Genomic DNA, 11048 nt, shown 5'->3' on the forward strand with positions numbered 1-11048 from the left:
CCATACACCCGCTCGCCTAAGAGACATAAACGACAACGTCGGGACACCCGCCGAGTGAGGGAAAAAGATCCAAAATATCAATGTATAGATTTGCAATGGGGCGAACAATCCAAACCCCCACTTTTTTCTTTTTTTTTTTTTTTTTTTTTTTTAAAACAAAACAAACAATCTTCGGCTAAAAAAGAATAGGCCTACTGTGCTCCACTCGCTTACCATAATCATCCAACCCTTCAATACCTTTCACCCCACAAGACCCTCATCGCTTCAGTACCGTTCCGCAATTTAAAAATGGGAAGACCGACCTCGTAACAGTTTGCTTGCAACCGAAATTGGTGCACATTCGCTGAATACTGCAGGGTGTGTATTACTAGAGGGTGGCTTGTAAAATCGTCACGCACATCAACCACCAGAGCAACACCCGCTGAATAACGTACCATCGAACCGTCAGGTCAATGCAAAATGGAGGCCCGGATCATAGGCCTAACTTCACCGAGCACCCCACCATCTAGCTGAGAACTCCAACCTTGATCCTGCTGGTGGGTTGAGTTACCAAAATACCTGAGATTGGGATTGCAATAAGGTGCCCGATACTAACCCGGAACCCAGATGCCTGTTTTGCCTTCAACCCTGCGTTGACCCATAATCATTCCAAGCCACAAAAACCTAATCAGCCTGATTACTTATTCGAGGAAAGGGCTGTAGTTGGTTAAGGCTTTTACCCACCGGCATCGTCGGACCACTGGTCATTCTCCTATTTCCCAGTCCACCCCCCCTTTTGTGTAGCTGGAACCGAAATAGGGGGAAAGGCGCAATCAAAGTTAGGTTAATGGACCATGTCCCCCCGGGCCCAGCATAAGGAGCATTTTTTTTTTTTTTTTTTTTTTTTTTTTTATATATAACTATATAAACACTTTGTATCGCAAATGATCCCAAACAGCTGGCCCTGCAACGCCGTAATACTCCATCTACAAATCTGTCTGTTCCTGCTCTTGAAACTATTATGGCATGGCACGGTGGCTCAATGGCTAGCTGCAGCCCTGGGGTCCTGGGCCCAAATCCCGCCAAGGACACCATCCGCAAGGAGCCTGTACGTTCTCCCCGTGACTGCGTGGGTCTACTCCGGGCACTCTAGCCTCCTCCCACACCCCCATAAACATACAGATAGGGAATCCAGACCGTAAGCCCCGATGGGGCAGCGTCCCCAATCCATGCAACGCACACAAAAACTAAAAGTGAATTTATACCTTTTAGAATATGTATGTGGAAGTAATTGTCCAGAAAATATTAGCGGGCATAATTATTCTGCGAATAGCTAACATTGCCGGTTTTCCCATCTCACTTGTTTATTTTCAGTTCTTACGGTAAGGAAAACCAATTAAAACATACGTAATTAACCAAAGAGGGAAAATCTAGTAAAAAAGGATGAAAATTACTTCACTACAAAAAAGAAGCAGTTTTAGAAAAACAATCAAACCATGCAAATGTACAGAGATATACTTCTCACATTTCGATAAAACTAACTGTGACCAATATAGATCCCTTCTTTCAATTACAGCATGACATTAGGGGTAAAACAGGGGGGTTAGATCCCGTGATCCCATAATATTGTCACTAATCAATAAATCACTTGAAGGGTCAGTTAACCGGTGGCAACAAGATTATTACAAGGAATGGAGGCCGCCTGTATTAAACTAAGGTTGAAAAATTAAGATATGTTTAATTTTTGAAAGACGTCTCAGAGGATATCTCATTTGTACCTCTTCCGACAGGCCTACAAGCTGCCGTAACCCTCAGTCCGATACAGCGCCGCACAATCAGCTCTGCCCTCATCTACTGTCTCCTCACCCATCCCCTGTAGACTGTGAGCCCTCGAGGGCAGGGTCCTCTCTCCCCCTGTACCAGTCTGTGCCTTGTACGGTTTATGATTATTATACTGGTACCTATTATGTAAAAACCCCTTTCGCATGCAAAGCGCCATGAATTATATGGCGCATAATAAATAATAATAATTTGTATAAATACCCGTGTGGTCAATATAAATAAACTGCCACCAAACTTAATCCTCCGAAATAGGGAAGGCTTCTTTACAGTTAGAGCAGGTAGATTGTGGAATGCTGTCTACAAGGGGTAGGAATGCTAGATACCATCACAGCTTTTAACAGAAACGGGGGAGGGCGATTCCCTCAGCACCAATAACATTGTTATAAATAACTTAGTGACAACATGTAGAGCTGGGCGGGACGCCTGTTACCTGTGACTTCACGTTATCCTCCCTAGGGGGACTTATCCCACCCCGCATTCCCCATCAGGGTACTCACCTGGTGATTCAGGAAATGACAAGACGACTGGATCTAGATCTACCCACGTAACGCCTGCTACGACGACGCTCACACCTATCCAAGGGTTAAGATGACAGACTCCGGACATGGTGGCTACCCATGCCAAAGCTTGCTACCGTGACCCCTGCACATGACCGTACAACGCGATAGTCGGCACCGCACCCACCGCCGCCATAACATGCTGAAATCCCCTGTGTGACAACGGGGCGGGGCTGTTAACAGTCACCATTGTCATAATGTCAAATGGAGTGTGTTTTGGCCTGGGAGGGGGCTTGGTGTAGGTGTGGTATCAGCAGGAGGGAAAACACGCCACCTGCTGACTGTTGCTTCTTGCCCCTGTTCACTACCAGCCCCCCTCAATTTGAACATTGAAGTCCTAACAGAATCCCTTAACCCGCCCGCTCACTGGGAGACCCACATGGTCCCTGGTTCATTCCCAGGCTAGCCCCCTTGGCATTCCCGGGGCATACAAACGGAGGGGAGGGGAAGTTCAGTGCGTGTGGGATGGGGTGATTTGACTCTTGCAGGTTAGTGCCTGCATACTAGATTCTCCCCTACCGTGCCTCCAACCTGCGCTGTGACAGGGACTGCACTGAGTCTGCACTTCAATTAGGCTGTGTGCCTAATTCATGCGTCCTGCGTCCCCTGCACAGTCTATGGAGACTGTGTAGAGGCCGTACGCACGTTGCATAGTAGAACGCAGCGATTCAGCTGTTGCCCGAATCGCTGTGTTCTAAGAAGTGACATGTCACTTCCGTGCGCTTTGCCGGCAGCTCCTGCTCTGTCTATGGCAGGAGCTGCAGGCTGAGCGCACGTTCTCTACCGGCACCATGCGCCTCAGAACGGAGCTTTTCAGCTGCGCTCTGAGGCACACCTTTTAGGTGCCGTGCAGAGCGCACACAGCCCTACCCAGCTCCTCCTCGGCACTGGCGACGGTGTCTGGTCGGCGGTTGCTGGGCGGCGGGTGGGCGGGGCCAATGACAAAGAGCGCGAAGCGCTCTTTTTCAAACTTAATGGCGGCTCAAGCTGACCGGCGGGCGGGTAGTTCCCTCAGAACGCCGCTCGCCGGCGCACGTAGCTTGAGCCTCAGCAGGGAGGGAGCCGCTCATAGCAAACAGCGCCGTGAGCAGAACGCTTTCCTCCATGCTGATTTTAGGGGAGGAGGGTGGGGGTGGGAGGAGGGGGGGGGGGTGGGGGGAGGGGGGGGGTGAGGTTGTTAAATAATGGCGAGCACAAGCGGACCAGCGGGCGGGTAGTTCCCTTAGAACGCCGCGCTCACCGGTCACACATCGCTTGTGCCTCAGCATAGAGGGAGCCGCTCACAGCTAACAGTGCTGTGAGCTGAAACGCTTACCTCCCTGCTGATAGCTCTCTTACCGCCTCCAGGAGCGGGTCCCTGTGTCCGGCTGCCCAAACAGGTCCGGGTCCTGCAGCCGAGAGGCTGGAAGCTGGGCAGCACGGTGATATGTATCCAGGAGGCGGGGCTTAGGCCAGTCACACCACAGGAGGCGGGGGCGGCAGGTCAGTGTCTTTCTAGGGGGAGACCTCTATTTAAACATGCATAGGGGCCAGCAGTCAGGGGGCAGCATCTCAAGTTTCTGGCTGCAGTGCCCCTCATTGTGTTATAGCCCACGTGTCATGATAACACTTGTACCATCTTTTCATTTAGATTCCACCTACAATTATTTACCGATTCCAGTTCTGAAATAGGCTTTCATGATCTACTCACTAGAATTCTCAAGTGCATAAGGTACTGAGACATATACATGTTCACACCATTATAAAGAACAAAGTATAAACATTGAGGTTTTTCTCACACCCATGTTCCTGTGTTCTTTGATATGATATGTGTTCATTTCCTTCACTATATAGGATTGCAAGTTTTCCATTTGTACCTTAATGGCAATGACGCTATACAATTGAACACATATCATCCTGTTATCCATATAGGTGTGTATTTACCTGCTTGACTATTTTTGGTTGTTTGATCCAGAATGTTTCTCCAGATAGGTCATGTGGAAATTTTCTTTCCTCAGTACAAATGTTTTCACTATGGCTTTGGAAAAATTTTTTGTATGTGCATCATGGTCATTTGACCCATTGTACTCTCAAGTAGCAATATATTGTACTGTTATGTTGTACTATGTACTAATTACGTGTTTATATGGTTTTGTAACCCTTTATGATCTTAGATAACTTTATCCTTGATAAAGACCTAAAAACAAGGTCGAAACGTTGGATGAATTATCCTTTTGCACAAATAAAGAATTTTCAGCATTCCAAGAGTTCTTTTCTTACGTTATTGATCACTATAGTGTGCCAGAGCTATTTCTATTGAATTGACTCTTATTTTTTCTGAGCACCTGCTATATACACAGTGACCCAGACATATTCAAGTTTCATTCAGAAGGCAGAGGGAAGCCTTAGCAGCTGAGCCTATATCTTGGCTTGTGAGCATTAGAACAGGCCGGCGATTACAGGGTAACATGAAAAATGTCCAGCTTGCATTATGACTAGAACATGACAATATCCTTTTAAGTACTAACCTATGATGCGTTCCTAAGCAGTTGATGTTATATGTTCTACATTTCATTTTCTGCATACTTTACAAGTAGTAGAATTTGCTTTGATATAGGCAACTGGATTTTCACAATGAAAAGGCAAAGGATAACGCCCGAAAAAGACGCCATACATTATGTCAGTGCCATCACTGACAAACCTGGATTGACCATGAAATACATCAATCCCCTTAAAGGTGAGTTAAAACAAGTTTTAACTAAATTGCCTTAATATTGTCATGCATTAGAATGACTGTCTTAGGTAATGATAAATATTTTCTACAGGAAGAGGAGTGTTTGCTGAAACTGAAATCGAAAAAGGGAGTTTTGTTGCAGAATATCGAGGCGAGCTCACGTATGCACTTACGATGGTAGACAACTACTCGAGATTTATGGTTGTGGTACAAGTCAAAGATCTAATGGCCCATACTGCAGCGAAGGTCTTCCAAGCACACTTATGCAGACCTCATGGCTACTCAGAGAGAGTCCTCACAGATCAAGGCACAGCCTTTGAAGCGGAAATCTTCAAGGACTTCTGCAGCTTTTACCGATGCAGGAAGATGCGCACTACACCCTACCATGCTCAAACCAATGGTTATCAACCTGCTCAGGACTTTACCCCATATTCCAGATGTGGCCTTACAAGTGATTTATAGAGGGGTAACAATACGTTGGGATCACCGGATCTAATCTCCCTTTTTATACACCCTAAAATCTTGTTTGCTTTAGAATAAACAATAACATCATAAAGGTATAGCAGTACCGTTTCAAAGTTTCGGTGTCCCAAGCAGCATTCCATCAGCCTCTGGAAGGTTCCTGGCAAATTGCACAGCTCGAAGGGCATGCTTTTGAACTCGCAGAGACCCATCGGGGTGGCAAAGGCGGTCTTCTCCCGGTCTGCCTCAGCAACGGACACTTGCCAATAGCGACTAGTGAGATCAAGGGTAGAAAAATAATTTGCAGTTCTCAATGCAGCTAGCTATTCCTCAATACAGGGGAGTGGTGCTGTCCTTCTTCTTTAACAGGACCAACGGAGCTGCCCAGAGGCTACAACTGTCACGGATAACCCCAGCCTCCTTCATGTTGCTCAACATGTCCTTGGTACACTGGTAATGTGCAGGTAGTTTTGGCTTATATCTCTCTTTGATGGGTGGGTGTGCACTTGTGGGGATGTAGTGTTTGACCCCTTTTATTCTTCAAAAGTCTAGCGGATGTTTGCTGAAGACTTGCTCGTATTCTTGCACTAGCCTGTAGACTCCCTTCTTGTGATGTGAAGGTGTGGAGTCAGTGCCTACGTGTAATTCCTTACACCACTCCTCTGGCTGACTTGGTGAGCTGTCACTGAATGGGTGGGCTGAAGCAATGGTGGATGCTGCTGTTTGGATAGCATGTGTATCTACTGAGAACAGCTTATCAATGGTGGCAAATCGGAGCAGCTTAATCTCTTGCTCTCCGCAGTTCAACACTCTCATGGGCACTCTTCCCTTCCATATTAATGAATAAAACTATGATGTAAATAGCATATAGATACCCCACAAATGCAGATAAAAGTAGGTTATGGGAAAAGGGGGAAGAGAGAAACAGGAAAATAGTGGAATAAAGTATACCTTCCAGGTGGGAGAGGAAATGGCAGCACAGCCAGTGGAGGTGAAGCAAGGGGAGCCTGCAACTAAAGAGTTGAGAGCGTTATCACATGGTGACTGAGCCTGATTGTAACGGGAGCATAGAGGTGCCGATCCTGTCTTACCTGCGTTGGTGTAGAAGTGGGTGTCCTGTGGTGGAGTCAGCTATGTGCAGTGGTGGCCGTGGGTTCTTTTATGTGCGACCGTAGTAATAGCTGCGCCCACTTCCTGTATGGGAGTGGAATGCAGTGAGGGTAATGGAACGCACGCCTGCGCATTTGTGTTTAACGTCGCGCATGTGCAGAACGGAGAAAAGGCTGCGCTCACTTCCTAATGAAAGGGAGTGAGACGCATCTGGGAAGGGAAGGGAAAAGATTAGGGTTTGGGGATGATGAAAGGGCTTTCTACGGGCAAGGATGGCAAAGGGTGGCAGTGACGGAAAGTCAGGCAGCCTGTCCTGTCCTGTCCTGTCCGTCCGTCTTTTTGTATCATGAATTGGAAAGACTGCAAGGGGGAGGGGAGGTGCTTGTGTCCAAAAGGAGGAGTTATTCAGATTCATTGCAGTGGGCGGTTGCTGCAAAAAGCACCATTCTTCTTGTTTTTGCTCTGCAAAACAGCCTTTTCAAGGGTTGGCTTGGGTGACAAAATGTCTTCTGTAGGCGTGGGTTTGTCTCCCTCTCCCTAAGATGTGTCCGGTATAGGCCAGGGTGCCACTCAAGGCCGTAACCAATTCGGGTTATAGCTTCTCGGCCTTTTGGCTAAGATCAAGTGTAGTTTCGGAGGACGCTACCTTGGTCGGTACTGGAAGGTGCCTGGGATTGCACGTCTGCCGGCCTTGAGGAAGTGTGTGCGCCTTCTGGTGACACATAGCCCTCTTGTGCCTGGACGGTTCCCAGGCAACGGGAGGCGATCACCTTTGTTATTTTGAAGTCCTACTGATAAACAGAAAAAAAAAAAAATTAAATCTGTTCTTATCAGTTTAATATCTGATACGTCCCCTCTCTGGGGACCATATATTAAATGGATTTTTAGAACAAGGAGATGGAAAAAATCTTGCTCTGTCCACTGCACGCATTGACCTGGTATTGCAGTACCTCCAGGACCGGTGCACCCCTTCTTAACCCAGTTTCCAAAAGCAGAACTCAATTCACCTGATTCAAATGAGCCCCATTAGTTAATTGAAAGAAAGCAAAAACTTTATATGCACCTCAATTTGGCCAATTCACTTTTCACACTTTCACCCTTTTTTTTATCTTTCACACCTTTTACTTGCTTTATTGATGCAAAAAGCTGTGCCAAATAGCAAACTCATCTCCACTCAACTTGACCAACTCTGCTATGTCCCGTGCAGTATCTTATTCTCAGTCTTATCTAGATCATTTGCAATTGAATAGAATAGATCCCTTTTGGCTGCTTATGACTGTGTAAAATATGTAGTTTTACTGGGCTGGGATGAGAGAATCCATTGAAGCATGGTGTAGGGATTGTGGTTCCTGTGTGCTAAGAAGAGAGGCTGGCACCAGCCAGAAAGCCCCATTGCAGCCAATAATCACTTAATAACTTTTTCAACTTGTCATCATATGGGAGGCCTTCCATTCCTTGTAGTAGTCTAGTTGCCCACCTTTGAACTGACTCTAACTTCTGAATGTCCTTATTAAAATGTGGAGCCCAAAACTGGTTCCCATATTCCAGATGTAGCCTTACAAGTGATTTATAGAGGTGTAACAATACGTTGGGATCACGGGATCTAATCTCCCTTTTTATACACCCTAAAATCTTGTCCCAAGCAGCATTCCATCAGCCTCTGGAAGGTTCCTGGCGCATTGCACAGCTCGAAGGGCATGCTTTTGAACTCGCAGAGACCCATAGGGGTGGCGAAGGCGGTCTTCTCCCGGTCTGCCTCAGCAACGGACACTTGCCAATAGTGACTAGTGAGATCAAGGGTAGAAAAATAATTTGCAGTTCTCAATGCAGCTAGCGATTCCTCAATACGGGGAGTGGTGCCGTCCTTCTTTTTTAACAGGATCAACAGAGCTGCCCAAAGGCTACAACTGTCACGGATAACCCCAGCCGCCTTCATGTTGCTCAACATGTACTTGGTACACTGGCAATGTGAAGGTGGTATTGGCTTATAGCTCTCTTTGATGGGTGGGTGTGCACCTGTGGGGATGTGGTGTTGGACCCCTTTTATTCCCCCAAAATCTAGCGGGCTTCCCACCGGTAACCCGCTCCCCAGCTTGGATGGATGCTGAGGGAGCCCCTTTTGCCCGCAGGCTCTGGCCCTGGGAACTGTAGCCTTGGCGGTGACTGTGCTTCCCTCTACGGTGTGAGCTGTTGCCTTCAATCGGGTCTTGACTGCTGGGAAACCCTGGAGGTTCCTGTCGCTAACGGATTTGACCGGTTTTACGGCGACTCCTAGCCTGGTCGGGGTCCGTAGGCCCTGCCGGATGGTGCTGGCTTCTCTTCACTCCCCGATCTGGTACCGGCGGGCCACCGCCCATCCCCGGTCCGTACGGTTCACTCCAATCAGCCTCTCCTGCAGAAGGTCACCACCGTCTGCCAACCTTGCTGAGTGCCCGGGCCACACACCCGGACACGGTCAGTCTCCTCTCCTCTTCACTTCTCTAACTCCAAAACTGATCTCTAATCTGACTCCTTTTCCCGCCTCCAGGACTGTGAACTCCTCGGTGGGTGGGATCAACCGCCTGGCCCACCCCCTGGTGTGGACATCAGCCCCTGGAGGAAGGCAACTAGGATTTGTGTTTAGCTTCGGTGTGCCTAGCCGGAGTGTAGAGTGTGTTGGTGTAGTACCTGTGACGACCTGGCTTGTCCAGGGCGCCCATGTGGGGTGTTGGCAGTGTATTTGCGCCTGCGTTCAAAGGTTTGCTGAATGGATAACTGAACGCTGCGCTGGGACAAGGACGTGCTTGATGATGGTGTTATTTCTGAGTAGGCAACTGCAGGTGCAGGACCGGAGGAGGCTTGTTCGCAGGCAGCATGGACAGGGGATTGGCTCGCATGCACAACCAGCGAAGACGTAGCAGTGACATTAGCAAGCACTGCTCCTCGACTCTGTTGTACTTCCCACAAAGTCGGGTGCTTGGCTGACATGTGCCTGATCATGCTGGTGGTGGTCAGGCTGCTAGTTTTGGTACCCCTGCTGATGCTGGCACGGCAGGTGTTGCAAATGGCCTTTTTAGAATCATCTGGATCCAACTTAAAAAACTGCCAGACTCGGGAAGACCTAACATTTGTACAGGCACCTTGTGTCGTGTTGTTGTTCCGGGGAACGGTTGCCTGACTTCTGCCTGGAGCCACCACCCTGCTTCTTACTGCCTGTTGGGATGCTACGCCTCCCTCCCCCTGTGCACTGCTGTCCTCGCTCTGCATATCCTCCTGCCAGGTTGGGTCAGTTACTGGATCATCCACCACGTCGTCTTCCTCTTCCGCACCCTGCTCCTCCTCCTGACTTCCTGACAATTGTGTCTCATCATCGTCCACCCCTTGTTGAGACACGTTGCCAACTTCGTGAGAACGTGGCTGCTCAAATATTTGGCCATCTGTACATACGATCTCCTCATGACCCACTTCAACATGAGCTGGCGAGAGGCCAGAATGTGCGAATGGAAATGTGAACAGCTCTTCCGAGTGTCCAAGTGTGGGATCATTAATGTCCGAGGACGTGTACTCAGCCTTGTGGTAGGAAGGAGGATCAGGTTCTGAAATGTGCGGTGCAGTATCACGGCTACTGACACTTGACCGTGTGGAAGACAGAGTGTTTGTGGTGGTGCCAATCTGACTGGAAGCATTATCCGCTATCCAACTAACAACCTGTTGACACTGGTCTTGGTTCAAGAGCGGTGTACTGCTGCGGTCCCCAAGAATTTGGGACAGGATGTGCGAGCGACTAGATGTGGCCCTTTGTTGTGGCAAAATTAGAGCTTGCCCACGACCTCGGCCTCTGCCTGCACCACCATCACGTCCACTTCCTTGTTCCTTGCCAACGCCCTTGCGCATTTTGCAATGCTGTGCTGACGTGTATTCACTAGACTTGGGCGTTATATCAAAGTTTGTGCAAATTGTGCACCTGTACGCTGCCACCGACAGGCACACACGTGCGGTTTTTAAATGCAAGCACGGACGCACTAAGAACCTAACAGGTTTTAGGAGCAAAAATTAATGACGAGAACTCTGACACTATCAGCCACTGCTGACTGACGTGTATTATACACTACACTTGTGCGTTATATAATAGTTTGGTAAAAACGCACACAAGTGCACCTGTACGCTGCCACCGACAGGCACACACGTGCGGTTTTTAAATGCAAGCACGGACGCACTAAGAACCTAACACAGGTTTTAGGAGCAAAAATTAATGACGAGAACTCTGACACTATCAGCCACTGCTGACTGACGTGTATTATACACTACACTTGTGCGTTATATAATAGTTTGGTAAAAACGCACACAAGTGCACCTGTACGCTGCCACCGACAGGCACACACGTGCGGTTTTTAAATGCAAGCACG

The 11048-nt window shown here is 48.2% G+C and overlaps 1 pseudogene; it reads left to right on the plus strand.

Moving 5' to 3' along the window:
- The first annotated feature begins 7428 nt into the window (after positions 1-7428).
- Positions 7429-7635, plus strand: LOC142259380 (U2 spliceosomal RNA; annotated as a pseudogene).
- The last annotated feature ends 3413 nt before the right edge of the window (positions 7636-11048 follow it).

This window comes from Anomaloglossus baeobatrachus, assembly GCF_048569485.1.
Source record: "Anomaloglossus baeobatrachus isolate aAnoBae1 chromosome 7 unlocalized genomic scaffold, aAnoBae1.hap1 SUPER_7_unloc_1, whole genome shotgun sequence".
Taxonomy (NCBI): domain Eukaryota; kingdom Metazoa; phylum Chordata; class Amphibia; order Anura; family Aromobatidae; genus Anomaloglossus; species Anomaloglossus baeobatrachus.